At 36.3% G+C, this 22,600-nt stretch overlaps 1 pseudogene; it reads left to right on the top strand.

The window, feature by feature from the left end:
• Window positions 1-12,836: 12,836 nt before the first annotated feature.
• LOC110579764 lies at window positions 12,837-17,542 on the top strand (annotated as a pseudogene).
• Window positions 17,543-22,600: the final 5,058 nt, after the last annotated feature.

The raw sequence follows: 22,600 nt of genomic DNA, 5'->3' as shown, positions 1-22,600 counted from the left end.
ATGGCTATCAAGATACCTTATCACTCTCTTTTGTTTTGTTTTGTTTTACCCCATGTTCTTTTTTTTATTATTATGTTATGTTAATCACCATACATTACATCATTAGTTTTTGATGTAGTGTTCCATGATTCATTGTTTGCATATAACACCCAGTGCTCCATGCAGTACGTGCCCTCTTTAATACCTATCACCAGGCTAACCCATCCCCCCACCACCCTCCCCTCTAGAACCCTCAGTTTGTTTCTCAGAGTCCATAGTCTCTCATGGTTTGTCTCCGCCTCCGATTTTCCCCCCTTCATTTTTCCCTTCCTGCTATCTTTTTTTTTTTAACATATAATGTATTATTTGTTTCAGAGGTACAAGTCTGTGATTCAACAGTCTTACAAATTCACAGCGCTCACCATAGCACATACCCTCCCCAATGTCTATCACCCAGCCACCCCATCCCTCCCACCCCCCACCACTCCAGCAACCCTCAGTTTGTTTCTTGAGATTAAGAATTCCTCATATCAGTGAGATCATATGATACATCTCTTTCCCTGATTGACTTATTTCACTCAGCATAATACCCTCCAGTTCCATCCATGTCATTGCAAAAAATGGCAAGATACTTTATCACTCTTATCACTTAGGAAATTCCAAGGGTTTTAGGAGCTCTGTGCCAAAACAGGACAAAGATCAAATATTTATTTCTTATTATAAAAACAATATCACAGTTGTCCATCACAGAGAAGAAGGTTTTGGCTCGTTTTAAGAAAAAGAGCTATTCTAAAATGGGATGAGTGCTGTGTGAGTTATAAGTTCCTTGTCAAGGAATTGTTCAATGAGGAGCGGGTTGTTGTAGACAGGATTCCTTTAAGGAATCAAAGGCTTGATTAGAAAGTTTCTAAGATTTCTTTAAAATCTGCAATTTTACTTGGATAGCATAGAGTTCAGGCCAAATACCTTGGCATATGGTGTTTCACGCCCTACAAATAATACTACCAAATCCTGTTGCCTTCACCTTTAAAGTTATGATAAAGCCCAGAAGATATAGTATTTCACCATTTTGAATCATCCTGATTCAGGTAACCTTTATCTCTCATCTGGATCATTATCACCTATGTTACTGCCTTGCTTCTATCCTTACCTCATTCCACTTTGTCTTAACATAGTGTTGCAGGATTTCTTTTCCTTCTTCCTTCTTCCTTCCGTGCCTGCGGCTTTTGGTCACACCACTTCGAAGACTGAAGAAGTAGACCAGACAGAGTGGTGGGCAGCAAAGCAAGGTTTACTGAGTGATAGTAAAACAAAGTTTATTGAGTGATAATACAAAACTCCTGAAGAGGGAGGGGACCCAATAGGTTGCCACCGAAGTTTCTAAGTCTAGGGGTTTTTATGGGATTGTTGGACGGCTGTTTTAATCTGATTAACCCTCCCTGCGCCTGTCATCCAATTGAGTTTTTGTCGTCTACCTACCACGTGGGAAAGGGTGAAGAGCTGGTGTAAAATCCTTTTAAGGGTGGTTTCCTCTTAGGGCAGGAGGTCCTCTTGTCCCTGCCTGCCTTTCTTCCAACTGTCCTTCATTAATAGGAGACAGAGTGGTCCTGTTAAAATATGGATCAGATCATGCTGTTCTGTTTCTCAAAAAGAGATCAATGTATTCCCAATACTTAGGTCTGGAGTACACACACATGTGTGCACATGCACGCACACACACACACCTGTTCTACAGACTAAACTTCTGTTGTTTATTCATTAAATGTCCAAATTTTTACCATCCAGGTTGCCCTCCCAATAATTTCCCTTCATTATGTGTCACCCAGGTGGAACACAACTATTTAGATGCAATCTTAGAATTATACCATCCATTTCTGCCCTTGTTCTGTGTACTGTATTTCTGACAGCACTCTCTTCGAGTGCATTAGTGTTTTTGACGACCATTCTTTGAATCATATCAAACTTTTAGTCAAGTAAAACTTCAGTACTTTTTAAAAAAATACAAATTTCTGTTTAGTCCTCCCCATCCTCTATTTGATTAATGGATAATTTTAACCTAAAAATCTAAAAACAAAACTTTTCATGCATCACTAGAGACATCTATTCCTCTTTGTATTTATTCATTTATAAGCACTTTTGAGGCATTGTAGTTATCTCTGAATCCATTTATACTAAATCATCAAGGTTTTATTTAACTTTCAGTTTTAAGACCATTTTGAAGATTTTTGTAATTTTTAATAAGACAGAAAGACATTTCTGCTTAAATTAAGGTACATTATGCCTTTGTTTTATTCACACTTTATCAGTTATAGTAACCATAAAGGTAAAAGAGATGAGTTGAGTTTGGCATAATTCATACCTGAGGAAAAAATATTCACTCCATATGATCAATGGTTTCTTTTCCAAGTATTAATAAAACACAATTTAATAATCTGTTTAAAATTGTTTTCTAGAGTATTTCATAAAATAGTTTCCTCTTCTTTGAAAACTGGATATTTCCCATTCATTGGCTTTTAGTATCTTAGGTTAAAATTTGAATGGATGCCCTCTTCTACTCTGTTAGCTCTTGAGGTGTACAATGTCAAGGTTGAGAGTGTTGACTCTGGACACAAAGCCTGGATCTATAACCAACTCTGCCACTTTTCAGCTAATTAGACCTGGGGCAAGTCACTGAACCTCTCCATGTCCATTTCATCCATATAAAATCACTTTCATATGGCTGTTGAAAGAATTAAATAAGCTAATACATATAAAATGCCCAGCATAGGCCTGAACACATAGTAAGTACTAACAAGGTATTATCTATCTGTAGTATTGTTCCCAGCTGACCTTTCCATGTTTTCTCAAGAGTAATCTCTTTACTTTGAAATTCACTCAGTCCTAGATATGTTCACTCTATCATTGGTCTATTTCTTTCTCCTCAATTTAAAAAAGAAATCTGTTTTTCTTGTCCTTGATTCTATTATTTTTATGGGAGTTGACTTGAGGGAGAGGGAGAGAGAGAATCTTAAGCGGCTCCACGCCCAGCATGTGAGCCCAACATGGGGCTCCATCTCACAACCCTGAGATCATGACCTGAGCCGAAATCAGGATTCTGGAGCTTAACTGACTGAGCCACCCAGGCACCCCTTGGTTTTCATTATCTTGAGAAGATTCATTACAGGTTTCTTTGTATTGGTTTTTTCTTCCTGGCATCAGCTCCTAAGCTCCTTGGGTTCAGAAAAGATGTGTTGTCATACTCTTCAATCATTTCCCTAATGAAAGATACATATATATTTTTTTTAACTTAACAATGCAATAACATCTTTATATATCTATGTTTTAATATTTTTAATTCAAAAATGACATATATTTAATATATTTGTATTGACTTGACATACTCTATTTCAAGCCTCCCTATATATGAAGGGCATCCAACATTATCCATCTCCATAAACAACATAGGTCTAGAGATCCTGGTTCAAAATCAGTAAATAATTTTGTCTTAGCTCTAGATAAGGATTTTGTGTGGATATCCCCTTTTTTATTTCCTATTATACTTTGGTTTAAATTTGAACATACTGTAAGATATTTTGTTATTTCATTCGCTACCTTACACTATATTTTGTTTTATATTCAATAATGCTACAATACAAAATATGACTTTATAAACAAAATTACAACTAACATGTCAACTTACATAGCCTTAAAAAATTTAGAAACATAGTGTAGGACAGAAAGAGTCATTGGCAAAATTTAAAAGTCTCTGATTTCTTATAAAAGGTAAAAAAAAAAGAGAGAAATGAAATGGCTTTTCAAAGACCTATAGCTAGTAAGAAGCTAGGACATGTGAGGACATATGTGAGGACAGACTCTTCTAGTGTGTTTATACTTCATATCCCCATATAGGGTCTGTTTGTCAATTCCCTTGCAACTGTGACTAGGCAGGTTGTATGTGTTCAGGGGGCAGGACAGCCAAGAATGTGGACTAAGGTTGCTACTTCCAACATTCACTCAACAGAGGCATACAAGGTTTGATTTCAGGGAAAGGTAAGCTACAGAAGGATCCCTTGTTACACCTCCCCTCCTGGTTCCCATCTCTTCTCAGTGCTCAACATCCCCTCGTGGATCCCCCTCTCTCAACTTCTCCAAATTCAGAGCAGCTAGGCAGCACTTATTTTACTTCACTAAAGAACAACACTCAAATGAGATTAGCTCAAACATATGGATAATTTTTGTACATTTAAAGCCAAGTAATGTGTGCACCATTGTCGTATGTTTCAGCATGTTCACTATGTTTTAATGTTAAAATGTGGAATTTTTTCTATAATTTCTGAATCCGTGCTTTATAGTTCCAGAAATTCGCCTCATTTCTCTTTGTCAAATCTTGCTTTTAAAAATATATGCCATAAAGAATAAGTCAGACTAGTCAGACATTTAGTCAATGAAAAAGCTAAATGAGTACACTAAATGTGTGTGGCTGCACATCATTGGTTTTATAGTCTAAGAGAGTTCATGTGTTATTTGGAATATGTAACAACATGATCCTTTTTGAAAAATAAAATAAACTTTGCCCTGAATTCCTCACAGTGTTAATAGTAGTTGCACATGAGTAAATCAAGACAGAATTTGTGCCCCCTGGCACAACAGAACATATGTATATATTTGCTCTTCAATCCAGTAAGGACTCTAGAGTGCAGAACTACTACCACACAAAATAGAAATGAACTTCAATATAGGAGTAATGGATTTGAATCTTCAATAAAATAAACCTTAATAGCTATCTCACTTTCTATTTCAAATGAATAGAAATAGAATTCTCTCTTAATTAAGAGAGGCTCTGGATGTTAGATCTTGGTAAATTAGTAAGTATAAATAATTTGCTAAAACAAAGGCATTGCGTTTTTCTGTACAAATAAGGTGGCCTTTTAATAAGGCCCATTTCAAGCGACATTTAAGTGGTCTTCTCTTCATCGTTTTGTTCAGTCTTGTAACAAACACTTATAGAGCAGTTACTATATAAAATATGTAATGCTTGTTAGTAACTCTGAGGGATGTAAAAATGAAGTAGATATGAATTTTGTTCTAAAGAAGTTAAAAGTCCAATAAAGATATTAAAGGAACATCAAGAATTAGATGACAAGGGGGATGCCTGGGTGGCTCAGTCGGTTAAGTGTTTGCCTTTGGCTCAGGTCATGATCCCAAGGTCCTGGGATCAGACCCGTGTTGGGCTTCCTGGCTCTGTGGGAAGCCTGCTTCTCCCCCTGCCTGCAGCTGCCACTCCCCCTGCTTGTGAGCTCTCTCTGTCTGATAAATAAATTAAAAAATCTTAAAAAAAAAAAAAGAATTAGATGACAAGGAAAAATATGTGGCTATAAAACTTGGGGCCACTAACAGAACTATGTAATTAATTGAATTTATAACTGTAAATTTGATATTTGGAAATCTTTCAGATAGCTGGACTATAATTAATATATTGAATTTAGAAATTTATCTTCATTTAAAAATATGTTAAGTATATATCTCCTTTTACATTTGTTTCTCTTATGTTCAAGGAGGTCATTCAGAAGTTCAAAGATGCCTAAGAGCAGATGAAAACATTAAAACAATTTTGAAAATAATTTTAGACATTTTTGATGCAAAGAAATATAAGAATGTCCAAAGTGCAGAAGTCTGAACTTATTGATAGACACAATAGTAATGATAAATAATACCTGATTGTATATAATGTTCAGACTCCTAAAGATTACTATATTGTATTTACTTGGTTTAATAGGAGGACTGCTTATCTTTGCCTTCTCTACTTCTACTGTAATTGTGAGAATTACAATTTAGGCTACAAGCCACCATTTCAAAACATAAAATAAAAATTAAAAGTTTAATATTACACTTATATTATAAAATTTTAAGATAATCATTCATAAACAAAGACGTGGATGTTGTTTGTTGGACTCTTCTTGTTAATATGTTTTTACACCCAGTTTTGGGATTACTCTCTACCTGAGACTAACTTTGACAAGATTCTTATGATAACACAATCAATAATCATATTTAGTGATGGTCTACTCTATGTACAGTATAAAGAGATATAAAGAAGTATTAAGATAGGGTCTCTGCCTAATTAAGAATAATCTATTTTTGATGATGACAACCAACCCTACAAGCAAAGTTACTTGTGGTAAGAGGGTTAAATTTGTAGCTAACAATACCAACTTGATCTGTCACATCAGAATAGACTTTATAGGTTACAGCAGTTTTTATGACAGTAGTTGTTGCCTCTGGAGATGCAGAGTCTCAAGTACAATTTGGAGATTGATTGGGACATGCTACTGGTTTGTAAGGGAGCCTGGTTAGAAGCTATTCTCCTGATCTCTCTATGGAATGTCTACCTTTTGTTTTACTACAAGAAGGATGCTGTATGAGTTTGCTATTGTTGCTGTCTGTAAATGTATTATTTTACAGTTATAGTATAGTATATATGTATTATTTTACAGTTATAGAGGCAAGGAGTCCAAAATTATCTCACTGGACTGAAATCCAGTGATTTCTGGAAGCTCGAGGGGCAACTCTGCTTCCTGCCTTTCCAGTTTTTAGAGGCTGCCTGAATTCTTTGGCTCCTTGCACCTTCCTCCATCTTCAAATCCAGCAGTGTCGCATCTTAAATCTGTCTCTGACTCTGACTCTTCTGCCCTTCCTCCACATTTAAGGTCACTTGTAATTACACTGGGCCTCCCACATATTCCAAGACTGCCTCCTTATTTTAAAGTCAGCCGATTAGCAACCATAACTCCAACTGCAATTTTAATTCCTCTTTGCCATTTAATGTAACATTTTCACAGGTTCCAGGCATTAGGATGTAGATCTCATGAAGGGATAGCATTCTACATGCCACAGGTGAGACTAATTTTTAAATACAGTCTGAATCATTGGTTCCGCATAACATTCTTGGGCTATTCTAGTTGGAGAATTTTTTCAATGGTACCTAACACCTCCCATATGATTATAAAGAGCACCGTTGACCTTACTGACATGCATATGCTGTTCTTTACTATTACTGTGCCACGGTTAGATGTGTACAAAATGGTCATCTCATCTATCTAGCCTTCATTTGGCAGGAGTATTTTTGATGCTTTCTCATATCAGCCCTAATAGATTTCTAGAAAAGGGAGTAAAAGATATTTGGACAAACCTGACATGAAATTTTTCATTGAAACAGACTTGGTTTAATACTTTGTTCTAAATTCTCTGCTTGAGGGATATAATACATTAGTATTTAACCAAACTTTTATTTAATTGATATTTAATTTTGGACTCAAGCTGCATCCATAGTATTAACCACCAACATATTTAAAGTTTAAATAATGGACTTTTTTTTTTTAATCCTTCACATATATCTAGCACATAAGGGTCCAATAAATATCTGTTATATTGAGTGAATAATATGCAATCAAAAGTTAGCTTACAATGAAATACATTTCAAAAATGCATATTTAAATATATCACTCAATTTTATTGAAAGACCAACTAGGTAATCTAGATCAAAATGCTCAATAACTTTATTCAGTCATCCATTTCTTCACTTTTTCATTCACTTATGCTAAAATTTTAGAGGTGAAAGAGCTCTTATAGGTCATCTATTACAAGCTCTTTGTTTTGCAAATAAATATATCAAGGACCGATAGCAAAAAATTGCTGAACCTCACTGTTGGCCAGTGAAAGGTCTACAGCTAGAAACTCCGATGATCCAACTCTCAAGCCAATGCTTGACCTGTCTCAGAGATCTGTCTTAATAAGAAAGCAGAGAATACACAAGAGGAGATAAGATCTGGGAGACAGTCTGAGAAATCTGCTGTTGTTGTTGATACATTTAAACATCTTAACTTATGAAGAAATGACAGGATGTTCCCAACACCTTCAGTGCCTAGGATATAATTCATGTAGTTCATTGAAGCTGGTTGTGTAGATATGAGGGGCCAGACCTTTGGATAAACTTCTCATTCTCTTAGGTACATTCAAGCTAGGAATTTATTCCTTTCAACAAATAATTTCTGCCATTCAATGTGGAGTTCAGGAGAGTACTCATTAATATTCTTATAAAGATAGTCTAATTTTGATGAAGACAAAATTATTCTAGGTCAGAAGCATAAATGGGCAGAGGTGAGATCAGTCCCTAAAAGGAATGGTGCAGAAATGGGATTGGGATTATGGAGATGGGATTTTTTGAAGATTTTTATCCACAATCCACTATGGAAATGAGAACATGATGAAGGCAATTCCCATGAACAAGTCAAGATGTACACATGTACCCAGATCACCATTTAATTTCTAAGTCATCAGAGACCATTCTTAATTCTCAGTTTTCTCAAATCCGGCCTAAGGTTATCCTGGTTGGGGTGCTAAGGTAAGGATTGAGAGAAAGTACTAGCATTTCCATGAGACATATATTCTGCATCTGCATTGCAGAAGCCAAAAGCACAAAAATAAAAAGAGCAGACATTTTAACCCCAAATTACAAAGATTCAGCATATTCTAGGATATGCTTTTACACTGAAAAATAAATTACAACAGGTTTTATGTCAAGAGAACACATAATGACAAGCTAGACTTTTCCAAAATAGGATCAGAAATGTTGTTCAGTTACATTATATGCATACAAATATAAATTATGGTTAATTTTAGTCATTTAGTAATATCTGACATTACAAGAGAGGGCTGCATCTTTTTCTACATTTTGCCCATAATCCATTACATAGTAAAGCAGATCTAAGCACAGGGTTGTGTTACCAAAGGAGGTTGGAGACTCTCTCCTTGGGGGTCATAAATACAGTTTTCCATCTGCTGGAGACTGTTTAGGTGAAAGATGCCTGAAGTCAGGGGCTGGATCAGATGATCTCTGGGGGTCTCTTCCAGCCTTTTGAGTCTTTGAGAGAAATTTCTAATCAGCATGTTAATGAGTACTTTAAATTTGTATTCTGGTTTCCTTGAAGATAATTACCAGAAACACTATGCAGAGAACAGCGTTTCTAAATACCGTTTAAAAGAAGAAGATGAAAGAAAGAAAAAACAACAACAACACAGTATTCTGTTTAAAAAGAAAAAAAAAGAGGTAATACAATGTGACCCACTTGATATCAAAGAAGGCAATTACCTGAGAAGGTAGTATGGTTCAGTGGTCTTGGTAACATCTGAAAAAGTCCAAGGCTACTGGATCTTTTCCCTGTCCTTATGATGTCTTGCTGTGTGACCCAGGGCAAGTCACTTCACCTTAGTTTCCTCATCTGAAAACACAAGACCCCAGGAGTTGTGCTTGATTACCTGACCAATAACAAGCTACAGGAATTAAATGAAGACTGGAATTTCATTTTGGGCTTCATCACAGCTGTGGCAATGACGGATGGGAATCATATGACTGAGGTTAGCCCCTGAGCTTCATTAACTGACAGGAAAAAAGTCTGAATGACATGGGTGGTAAACTAAACTTTGAAAACCCTGGAAGAGATCTTAATTTAGATACTATATGGATGAGACGTGCGGCAAAGATTTATTTTTATTTTGGTATTATGGAAAATCAATTATGATATCCTGTGTTTCATTAATCTAGTTTCTCCAGAATTGGCCCTGGGAAAAACAGTACTACCTAGGCCAACATCTCTTCTTCCTGTACTTAGTTTTTAGAGAGGAAACAACCTTTTTATTAATATTGACATATAGCTTTTTTGTAAGTAAGAACAAAAGTGTAGGGGCACCTGGGTGGCTCAGTCGTTAAGCGTCTGCCTTCGGCTCAGGTCATGATCCCAGGGTCCTGGGATCGAGCGCCGCATCAGGCTCCCTGCTCCGCGGGAAGCCTGTTTCTCCCTCTCCCACTCCCCCTGCTTGTGTTCTCTCTCTCACTGTGTCTCTGTCAAATAAATAAATAAAATCTTTAAAAAAAGAACAAAAGTGTATCAGTCCAAATTACATTTCTCCTTGTGTCCTTTCTTTACCTATGGTAAAGTAAGTTTAATCTGAATTTTTATACTTGTCACAAAATATATTTTCTGTGGGTGACTAAGCTGGCATTTTCTAAACCTGGCACCTAGGGTTAAATGCTTAGCCCCATGCCATTTTTCAACAACACACTTTTGTTTTCCACCAGAGATCACCACTTGTTTTAATAAACATACCCTAAACAAGACATCAAATGAGGTAGGAATTTAAAAACTATGTTTTGACACACTCTTTAAAGAAGATGAATAACAAATTAGAAAAAAAAAAGAAACAACTAAGATGATATAAAGATGAATTGATATTATGTTTGTGACCAAGTTTGGAAAGCTATAACATCTATACCAGATTAGAGATATCAGAATTCTTCTAATAACCATTATCTATATTTCAATACACTATATATTTCCATTAAAGTGAAAGAGCCAAATCCATCCTGAAAACATAGTTGGCATTTTGTTAGAGATTGCAATTATATGCAGCCTTTTGTTCACAAACATTAAAGAGAGGGCAGGGCTATCACTGGAAATACTGCTCTACCTAAAGGTTTGGGGAATCATAAATTCTGGTTCCGACTCTGCTATTCAGCTTTTAGATGGCATTATACCTTAGTTCCACCATCTGTACAGTATGAATAATCATATTTTGCTAACTCACAGGTGTGTTGTAAAGGATAGACAATAAAAAGTAACTCTGAACATATAGCCATTCTCAGGGCCCTGATAATAAGGAAAACAAATGGTTAAGAGATACAAAATAAATGGGTTGAACCTTATAATAAAATTCTGAGAATTAGGGACACCTGGGTGGCTCAGTCGGTTAAGCGTCCGCCTTCGGCTCAGGTCATGATCCCAGAGTCCTGAGATCGAGTCCTAATCGGGCTCCTTGCTCAGCAAGGAGACTGCTTCTCCCTCTGCCTGCCTCTGTCTCGCTCTTTCTTATAAATAAAATATTAAAAAAAATTTAAAAAATAAAATTCTGAGAATCACATTTAACTTCATTTAAAAAAAATTTTTTTCTAACGATGTTTACATACCAAAATTTTCATATAACTTAACTTTATTTACAAAATGTACCTCATTTGGACTTTGGCATGAAATTCCAAATGAAATGAAATTAGAAAGTCCAGATCAGGTACATTTGTGAATAAAATTTCATTTCAAAGTCTTTAAGGGACAACAAAGGAGAAAACATATCCTGAACCTACAGAGTTTTTGTATCTCTCAGTGGAGGGATCAGGAAGTGGTAGATTCTCACTGTAAGTCTATGCAGTATTTAATATTAAATTACAACTTTAACTGAAGGATTGAACAGTATATTTTATCAGAACAGCAGGGACTATGGCAACTGTTAAGAGTTGAAGGACTACCTTTTTGCTCCCAGTGTTGACATTTATTAACATGCCCAGCAAGCCTTTGTGTTTCTGCTTTTTGAAGTTTGAATTCCAAGGATACCAAATCAATATGCCCAATTTGGTCAGATATCTAACCCCAGATATTCAGAGTACACATAGGGTCACTAAGCTCCCACTTTAGCTTATTAATAGTCTATTCCCAAATATAGGAAAAATTGTTGTGAACCAAGAAATCATCCAAGGTGGTTACTTTTTTTTTTTTTTTGGCAGAGATAGACAGCCAGAGAGGGAACACAAGCAGGGGGAGCGAAAGAGGGAGAAGCAGGCTTCCCGCCAAGCGCCAAGCAGGAAGCCCAATGTGGGGCTTGATCCCAGGACCCTGGGATCATGACCTGAGTCGCAGACGCTTAATGACTGAGCCACCCAGGCACCCCCCTCTCCCCGCCAGGTGGTGACTTTTAAAAACATGTTACTCAAACTGATGGCTACCAGAGGGGAGGTGGGCAGGGGGATGGGTGAAATAGGTGATGGAGATTAAGGAGGGCACTTGTGATGAGCACTGGGCATTGTATGCTAAGTACTGAATACTAAATTGTACACCTGAAACTAATATTACTTGGTATGTTAACTACCTGGAATTTAAATAAAGCCCCCCCCCCAAAAAAAAGCATGTTACTGAATGTTAGTAATCTTTTGGTATGTGGGAGAAAGATAGTAACTCCCACTTCCTTCTCCTCCTGCTTGGGAGAACATTTCCTACCATTTACAACCCAATAAACACCTTTTTGTCTTGACCCCTTCACCCTCCCTGGAAGAAAATCAGGATTAACACAGGCAGAGATGGAAGGTAAAGTTGTGTGTTTCTAAAGTCCTTTCTTTTTATGACTTTCTGGGAGGATTTTGCCCTCAACATTACACTTTCTTTTACCAACCTCTCTTAGCTTCTTCCTTTTGTGAAATATGAGCTTCTTAAAAGAAAAATGAGATAAGTAACACAAATAAATATGTTGAAGAATGTTGCTTCAAGTGTTAGGAAATCCAGAAGGAAAGAGAATGTCAAGTGTGGGTAGTCAAAATTGTGAAAATCATACATAGTGAATGAAAAGCACGGGTCAGAGAAAAAGGCCATTTTGTGATTATCACAAAATGTGATAATCATTTAGTGCAGTGCATAAGGTCAAGATACTGTGGGGTAAAGAGCAAGTGATGGTGAGAAAAAGTGAAGTCAGCAAGTATAAAACACACTTCAAAATTTTGAGCGTTCTCTAAGTAATGTAGGAAGTGAAGTCATCTATTGAGAAATAAGTAAATGGGTAGAATTGTGAGTAGAGAACAAACAGAGAAGTTTTGGAAGAGTCACTGTGCTGGATTCCCTTGGAATCAACAATATTTTGTTGTTTATAAGGAAGAATTTTTTTCCCTAACATTTTAACAGCTGATGGCAACTTAAAATCATTGCTGCCTGTCTTGATGTAACTTCTATTTCCAGCATATATGGGAACTCGATCATGGCTATTCATATTGTCACTTAAATTGAGTTATGTGCATTGCTGAAAATGTCACCAAAAAGATTATTTACTTTGTGATTCAGTATCGAAACAGTAAGTTATTTTATACTCAGAAAGCTACGTACCCAGAGCAGTGGGGCATGAATTAGATATTAATGAAGCATTCATTGGGAGGGGCGGGGATGAACACAATTCTATAGATTTCTTATAAAGAACAACCGAAAGCTTTAATGAAATCCAAGAATATAAGACACATATATTTATTACTGAGTTGTTCATAAAAAGAGTGGCTATCACACACCAAGCAATGCAATTGAAGGAAAGGAAAATTGCCATATACCTCAGAACAGATGAGTGAACTTTGAAATCAATGAGAATTTGGTGTGACCAATTGAATTATAACACAGGATTATCTTTAACGTGTTTGACATCCATTGGTCAGAAACTTCCAGCTAATTGAAGAGTAGCAAGTTCATTTCCAGCAACTAAAGCACCTTTACTTCTTTCAGCTGAGGAAAACTGAATAAATATGTTTTTTTGTGAAATAAATATATGCTAAATCAAATAGGATAAGCTAATGAATCCTAGAGATCTTTGGTATGCTGTAAAATTATAATGTTAATACCAAAGCACTAAATGAAGCATGGATGAAGAAAGGTAATGTATCACCATGACACTGTGCATAACTGCCAATGGCCAAATGTTTCCTCCATGTTAAATTTTAACCTCAAACTATTTCTGAAGAATATCTCAGACTATCTCCTCAAAAATGCTACTATGTATTTGCATACACATGCATGGGTACACACACATACAGATGGTTGGTGAATGGCTTAGCTGATAAACAAGATAAATGTTTTCTGAAAGAGACAACTAGGAAACTTTCTTCACAAGTGTTAATGTTTTACTTCTTGATTTTATTTTGTTAGTGGCTATGCACCAGGCTAGTTTAAAAATAAGCTTACTCAAACTATATAGTGACTTAGTCATTATTGCTGCCAATGTGAGTGAACAACTGCAACCTTATGATTTTCAATCAACCAACCATTTAATCACCATCTGAAGAAGGCCACTCTTTCTTGTTTTTGAAAGAAAACTATCTACTGACACATTGTAGTAAGATTGATAAAGTGTCAGATATCAAAAACTGTCAAATGGAAGTCAAGAGTCTAGATGAAAATTTTGAAGAAAATACTGAAGATGTAAGAAATAACTACACATCAGGGCACCTGGGTGGCTCAGTCAGTTAAGTGTCTGACTCTTGATTTTGGCTCAGGTCATGATCTCAGGGTCATGAAATTGAGCCCCACGTAGGGCTCCATGCTCAACAGGGAGTCTGCTTGAGATTCTCTCTCTCTCCCTTTCCCTCTGCCTCTCCCCCCATGCATTTTCTCTCTCAAATAAATTAATAAAGTCTTAAAAAAAATAACCATGCATCCACAACATAGAAGTACAGAGAATGACAATCAGTGTGAAAACATGCTCACTGATGAGTGAGTCAAAAAGAACCTCAGAAGAGTGGGCTCTGAAAGTGAATATATTTTAAGAATTCCATAAGCAATTGGGATTGAGACTTAGAAAAGTAATATAACTTGCCCAAAGTAATACAGTTTGCTTATAAATTACATTTAAAATTTTTTGGATATCCAACTAAGCCTAAAAGAGCTCTTTCAGTAATGATATAATTTTTGAAAAATATATTTTAAGAAAGTATTATGTTATAGTTTAATTGGCTGAATTGTTTCCTTCTCAATCATAAATAAAATAATGGTACTTCTAGGAATTAATGGCATCTTAAATAAAGTACTGTAACAGCAATTTTTGTGATGTTATTTGCCACCTTTCTTTCTATGCTCTCTCATTCATTGATTTGTGCAGCCCATAATAAGTATCAACTTTGTTCTAGGAATTCCACTAAAAACTAAGGATGAAAAGGCTAATGAAGCATAGTCTTGTGATTAAGGTGTCCACAGTCCAGCTGGTGAGAAAAATAGAAATAAATAATTATACCATAAGGTGATAAGCACTGTAGTAAAGATTTCTATGATAACGGTATTATCGGAGTGCCTATGAGAGAGTTGCTGCCTCTCTGTCTGGGAGATTTTGAGGAAATGTAACAGAAAAGAGACTAGAGATTAAGTCAAGAACAAGAGTTCATTAGACAAGAAAAGAACATATTTTGAGCAGAGAGAACAATATATGCAAAGACCCGGTAGTAGTGATGGGTCCCGGAATATTCAACAAATAGGGTGAAGATAAGAATCACAGAAACATTGGCAGCAGAGGAACTTACAGGGGTAAATTGGAACCTGGTTTTGAAATATCCTTTTTGTAGCAATGGGAAACACTAGAGAATTTTTCCCAGCATTTGATTTTTATATTTCTTTTTATTGTGGTAAAAATACATGACAAAAATTATATCACTTTAAAAAGTGTACAGTTCAGTACTATTAGGTACATTTTACATGGTGGTACTGACATCTGATTTTTTAGAGATAATTCTGTGGTGAATAAACTGGAATGCAAAGCCACTAGATAAAAGATGAATTGAACATTTCAATTGAGATACGATAGGACCAAAGTTAGAATTGGAGACTACAAGAGGGAGACAATTAAAATAAAATTTGTAGGAAGAGGATTATTTGAGGGGAATACAAATGAGTTCCATTGTAGACATGTTATTTTGATATGTATATGAGGCATCTGTGGGAAGCCCTTCAGTACACAATTGGAAATATAGTTTCAGAGCTCGGGGAAGATGTGGAACTAGAATCATTAGTCCTGTTGAAGTGAATTATCTTAAGGAACCTCCAAGAAAGTGAAGGAAATGAAATCCAGGATGGGACTTTGATGAGACTCAGTATTTAAGAGCTCACTAAGAATGAGGAGTTAATAAGGGACACCGTGTAGGAATAGCAAAGCACTAAGAAAGATACCATAAACATCAAATAAGGTGGGGCTGCCTGGGTGGCTCAGCCGGTTAAGCGGCAGACTTGATTGCAGCTCAGGTCCTGATTTCAGGGTCATAATCTCAGGGTCATGAGTTTGAATTCCACATGAGGCTCTGTGCTCAGGGGGGAATCTGCTTGAGGATTCTCTCTCTGCCTCTCCCTCTGCCCCTCCCTCTGCTCACACTCTCTCTCTCTCTCTTTAAATAAATAAATAAATAAATAATAAATAAATAAATAATATTTTTAAAAAAATCAAATAAGGAAAGTATTTCAAGTGGTAAAAGCGTCTAACAAGCATCAAATATTATATTCAAAGAGAATAAAGCTTTTAAAATGTACATTGGATTTGATAATTAAGAGGTCATTGATGAGTCTAGCAAGGGCAATTCCATTGGCTTGTTGTGGATGAGGTTATGGGCAGAAGTGGATTATAGTGGGTTGAAGAATGATAGCAGAAGTACTAGGAATAAAAATATGAAAGAATAAGAATAGTGATAGATAATATCTATGGAACAGTTATACAGTGCCAGGCATTGTGCAAATGTTATATAACATTATGCCATTTAATTCCCGTACCAACTTTTTCACAATAGGTATCAAAATTTTATAGGCTTAGGAGAGTTATGTAACTTGCCCAAAGACACACACACACACACACACACACACACACACACACATATAGCTTTCTACAGTCTCTTACAAATACTAAAGCCAGGTTTACACTAGTTTATATACCATTGACAAAGAGTAAATGGAAACAGGATATTTACAAAAGTAACTACAAAATATCCTTTCAAGACATTTGACCACAAATGGAGGGAAGGAGATAAATCAGTAACTATTGGAGGAGGTAGTGATACTGAGGCAAGTTTGGGGCTTTTTGGTTTGTTTTGCTTTCTTTTGGAGGGGTGGTGGAAGACAGAGTTGTTTTTAGATTGAAGCGGACTCAAACTATTTTAATTAGATAAGTAAAAGACCGTTTCGATAATGCAAAAGAGAAAGAGAGCCCAAAGAAGGAAAGAAAAGAAAATTTTCAGTTCATGGGTCAAAGGCTTACTGTCTTTCTCAGAGAATAATCTGATCTCAGAGACAGAAGAGGAATTTGTGGCATTATATATAGATAACTGAATATGGTAGAGAAGTAGTGGAGTTTTTTTCCTGATATTCACTTTTTCTGACTGTGGAATATGATTGGAGATTTAAAGAGTATAGTAAATATTTACAGAGTATAGTAAAGAATATAGTAAATATTTACAATGAATGTCTCAAAGAGTTGGAAAAGAATTTCTTTGAATTCTTTGGATATTATGATTCTATTGAGCTGGGTGGGAGCTGAGCGCTGAGACCTAGAGCTAAAGCCAGGAGACTGAGGAAAAGCAGACCACCGGGGCACTACTCATTTCCCCGGCTCTGATCCCGGCTGGTGTACCAGGGATCTAATCAGGCTTGTGTCAGCCTCCCTCTTGAGTAGGCCAGAGATCCCAGCTAAATAGCCACCCTACAGCTGCTCCCTGCTCCAGGTGGCCCGGCGGGAGTTCCAGACCAGTCTTGTCTCCCGGGACATTGACACAGCAGCCAAGTTTATTGGCACTGGGGCTGCCACAGTTGGTGTGGCTGGTTCAGGGGCTGGCATTGGAACAGTGTTTGGCAGCTTGACCATTAGCTATGCCAGGAACCCGTCCCTCAAGCAGCAGCTCTTCTCCTATGCCATTCTGGGCTTTGCCCTGTCTGAGGCCATGGGGCCCTTCTGTTTGATGGTCGCCTTCCTCATCCCCTTCGCCATGTGATGTTCCATGAGGGTCACCTACCCATCCCTGCTGCTTCGACTTCAGGCCATGCCTGGTGCTGAAGTGTGCTAAGCTTTACCATTAAACACAACGTTTCTCAAAAAAAAAAAAAAAATTCTATTGAATTACAGTAGTAAGTGCATTATTGGTGCAGTTTAAAGTAGAAACCATTACTTTGTGTGAATACCAATAGACATTATTATGTAATTCACCTTTCCCAGTGTGTGAAGCATTGATAATAAAAAAGAACAGAAGATGATGCCCCTATTGATCCATGGACAGTGGTTGGCTTTAAGAATGTACTAGAGAGGTGAGAAAGGGAAAGAATTAGGAAAGTAGTGAAAATATCATTATGGGGAAAATCAGTATAGGACTCCTAAGCAGGGTGGGGTTAATTATAGAATTGCTGGTTGGGATCAAAGAAAAAATGTGATGTAGAAAAAGAGACTCAGAGATATGAAGTAAGCAGCGGTTTTTGGAGAATCTCAGAATTTAAGCTTTCAGAAGTACTTCTGAGAGTTGACTAGTTCGAGGGTTCCACCTTAAAAGGATTTTGCTGAAGAAGGAGGAATGAGAGATCCCCAAATTAAAATCATGTCTGGAAAAAGTAATTTAAAAGTAAATAGGGGTTTTACATAATTTGAAATTTTACTCCCGGTTGAGTAATTCTTTCAGCATATTATTCAACAGTAGCTTTGACAGAGGAAAGTAATTCTCAAGAGTACAATTCCAATAAAAACAGAAATTCCTAGGCCTAACTTCTGATTTTGTGAAAATCGATCCTTTTTCTCACACCTCTCTGAAACAGACCCTCTGCTAGTACACAGAGCAGTTCTGGTTAATGTGGCTACAACTGCTACTCTATTTCTAGAAGCTAGCATTTCCCTCAAGGTTAAAGCTTACACCTGTGAAAACATAACCATTACTCTTCCTCAAGGGTTACTTTTTGTTACTTGTAATCAGTCACTGATGATTGGCAATCATTTTTGAGGACATTTACTCATGTTTTCACATCTCTTTATCACTAAGACTGTTCTCAAGTACTTGCATAGTATCAATTTGCATAATGTACTCCATCAGCATTTATGTGACATTTTATTATTTCATCTTTTCTATTGTCTTTTTACCCTCTGCCTTTAACATGATTAAGAAGAAAAAAAGAAAGCTTTCAATGATAAAGTCACCCAAAGATGGAGCATAAACAAATATCCATGTCTACTATTTTATTATTTTACTATTTAGATAATTCTTACTAGTTAGTAAGGCAAGAGATTTCTTACTGAGTTGCATTTTGCCCATGATTAGCTTGTTTTTATCAAGAATATAGAAACTACCTGAAAACTAAAATCTAGCTACAATCAGCTAACCTGTGTTTACACATTTTCTTTAAAGCTAACTTACTTTATAGTAATTAGTATGTGGCAAAATGGGCTCTTGCCATGCTACCTGGTCCTGTCCAAATGCTATTTGTCATAAAATCTTTCCTGATTTCTCCACACACAGTTAAATACTTCCTTATCTGTGTTCTCAAGGAACTCTGCTCATATATGTCATTTATCATTTATCACACTGCATTGTGCAATCTGTTTGCAGATCTAAATCTTTCTTTAGACTTTGACCCATTTACAGTTGAAGCTGTCTTATTTATCTTGGAATCCACAAAAGCAATAAATGCATGACTTGAATTCTTTGTAATTCAAAACAAATTTTTAAAAACATTTTTGTTGCAGTATGAACTATATGAAAAAAATTATACACATCCTAAGTGCACAGCTCGATGAATCATAAAGTGTATTCAATGTTGTTCATGAGATGACCTCCCCAGACTCACCCTAAGTCACTCCTCACTCAGAGGGATTTCTCAGACCTACCATTATTGACCCCTCAGCATCACTTTCCCTTCCCCTTGCCCAAAAGTAACCACATCCAGACTCCTGACATCATAGTTTTATAGCTAGTAGCAAAAAACTGCTTTACATAGTTTTTGTGACCCTGTGTGATTTGTGGGTAAATGAATTTGTGCTTTTTCTTTTTATCTCTTTATTTTATGTACATATGAATAAAACACAAACTGGTGGCAAGTTCAAGAATCAGAATAATTCAAATTTAACTATACCAATAAAAGTGTCAGGTAGTATTAATAATGTTCATTTAATCTGAACATAGTGAAAACATATATAATACACTAAGAAAGTAACTGACAATCATTTCTCTGATTTTCCAGGAAGAGAGAAACAGATAATTTTCACTTCTTATCTCAACCACCATGTCATTTCTAAGCTAGAAATTTAATTGTCACGGACTGAATGTTTGTGTTCTCCTAAAATTCACATATTCTACTCCTCAGTGTGATGGTATTTGGAGGTGGGGCCTTCAGGAGGTAGTAAGGTTCAGATGAAATCTTAAGGACTGGGTCCTCATATGGGATCAGTGCCCTTACAGGAAGAGACACCAGTGAGCTTGGTTTCTCTTTCACCTTGAACACACCAAGAAGTCATGTGAGCATACACTGGAAGGTAGCCATCTATAAGCCAGGAAAAGGGCTCTCAGTAGAACCTGATCACGTTGGCATGCTGCTCTCAGACTTACAGCCTCCAGAACTTTGAGAAATAAATCTCTGTTGTTTAAGCCACCCAGTCTACGGTATGTTGTTATGGCAGCCCAAGCAGACTAAGACAGTGGTATTTTTACATTTTGGTATTTGGTATTTGGACCACTAACTTCTCATGTATTTGTAATAACATTTCATTTTCCCGGGGTGTGTAATAGGAAATGCTGGCGAAGCCCAGCTCTATCTTATTGCAGCTAGTATGTGTATTAGTTTCTTAAAACAAACTGAATTTTGCAATTGAGAATTTGATGATAGCTCCTTTTCCAATGTTAATGTAATTAAACATTGTCGAATTTAGATTAGGTCTTCCACTTAGAGTAGTGGTTCTCAATGAGGGTGATTTTGCCTTTTAGGAGACATTTTTTGTTTGTCACAACACATGGTGTGCAGGTGGGGTGGGGTGTGGTGGGGGAGGTGCTAATAAAACCTAATGGGTAGAAGCCAAAGATGATGCTAAGTATCCCATGATCAGGGAACAGTTTACCACAACAAAGCATTGCACAGTTCTAAATGTCAATGATGCCAAGGTTAAAAACAACTGAATTAAAAGAAATTTCCATAGATTCCTGTTATTTGTTAGATATTTTGATGCCTAAACTTTAATAAATTTTGAGTTAAATACTTACGTCATTTTTGTTTTGCTTTACATTTTTAATTTCAAGGGGATTAATATCAATTTAAGGGAAATTGAATTAGAAATGCTTGGAGAAATACAGGCATGTATTTAAACGTATTAAAAATGTTCAGGGGCACCTGGGTGGCTCTGTCAGTTGGGCTTCTGCCTTCAGCTCAGGTCATGATCCCAGGGTCCTGGGATCGAGCCCCGCATCAGGCTCCCTGCTCAGCGGAGAGCCTGCTTCTCTCTCTCCCTCTGCTGCTCCCCCTGCTTGTGTGCTCACTCTGTCTCTCTCTCTCTGTCAAATAAATAAATAAAATATTTTTAAAAAATGTTCAAACATGACTTCTGGTACATTCATTCTGTCTTATAAGTTTCAAGAAAAGAAAAGGCTGCCTTGATTTAAATGTGATTTGGACCATATTCAGTTCCAGGTAGACATTATTATTTACAGTAATAATTACAGATATTCTGAATGATCCAGATACATTCTTCAGCTCTCCTTAACGCTACTGCATTTTTTTCATGAATTGTTAGATACCAATTCTAAACAATTATTTTCTTAAGCTTCAACTTGACTAAATTTGCATCCCCTGTTTGTGTAAATTAGCAACATGTGAACACTTTTCTAGTGCAAAGAATACTAGATATGGTTTACTTTCTAGAACATGGGTCATGGGATATTTCTATACTTGAATGTTGTGTTTGGCTTTTTAAAAATGGTTACATTCAAGCAGCGATTCTTTATATGACTTTGCCGAAGGTAAAACTCCAACTAATGGTGTCACTTTAGTAGAAAAATGCTGTTTACTTCTTACCATGCTTTATAATAAGGCATGTATATTCGTAAAGAAGGAGAGGAGGACAGAGGCAAAAAAGAGCAGCAGAGGAGACAGATTACAGGGGGCTGTATATATTATCACCCTGAAGTCAGTAGGGAAGGCTGCTAAATGCTCTTACAACTGTAATAGCCTATCTCATGTTAATTCTAGCCTGAAGCTTCCTGACACTTCTTGTTCAGAGATAATGGGGACGAAACTACTCTTTTTTTTTTTTTCTGAACAGCAGATTTTTTTTTTTTTTTTTCCCAAGGACGTCAAATAAATTAAGCAGTCTTTGCAAACAGCAATACAAAAGCCTTTTTGCTTTGTAGGAATTCCCAGTAATGACATGCAAGAGTTATTACCCTTGATACTTAGTACATTTTTTAATAGCTAGCAATAATCGTTTTGATTGAATATTGGCTTATAATAGGCTTGTAAAGGAATTCAAGCACCCTTAACTGCTTTCAACCTTAGCTTCATGTGCCTCGGGAAAACCTTTCAAACAATAGATCTTGGAGTCATTAACGTGGACATATTTTATAAAAATGAAAGTTAATACCTATTAACCTCAAAATTGAAGCCAATTAAAATTGACTCTATATTAATTTTTAATACTTCAATGTATTATTGATTGTCTTCTTTGAAAGAGGAAATTATTTTATGGCAACTTGCAGTTTAATTTCCTTGGACATTCAGCTTTCTCTTAAGCAAAGAAATTTCATAGTTTTCATAATTCCTGGTATATAAATCAACTGGGATTTTATGTCCTGAATGCCTCATCTAAATATTCCAGATTTCTTCAACCAGCTGGGGAAAAATATTAGGATTTTTTTTTGTTTGTTATAAGAAATACAAGAAAGTATGTTGTTTGAAGTATTGGAAATCAAGGTTGTTTTAATATTTTGTTTGGTATTTATGCCTCCTCAGTGAGAATGCTTCGGAGCTATACCATTTTGCTAGACTTTGAGAGTAAGAAAGAAATACTCTAGAGGCTAATCTACTGAAAA

Source organism: Neomonachus schauinslandi, chromosome 1 (genome assembly GCF_002201575.2).
Source record: "Neomonachus schauinslandi chromosome 1, ASM220157v2, whole genome shotgun sequence".
NCBI lineage: Eukaryota > Metazoa > Chordata > Mammalia > Carnivora > Phocidae > Neomonachus > Neomonachus schauinslandi.
Note: the sequence above shows the minus strand (reverse complement) of the source record. Positions and strands in the feature narration are given on the sequence as shown.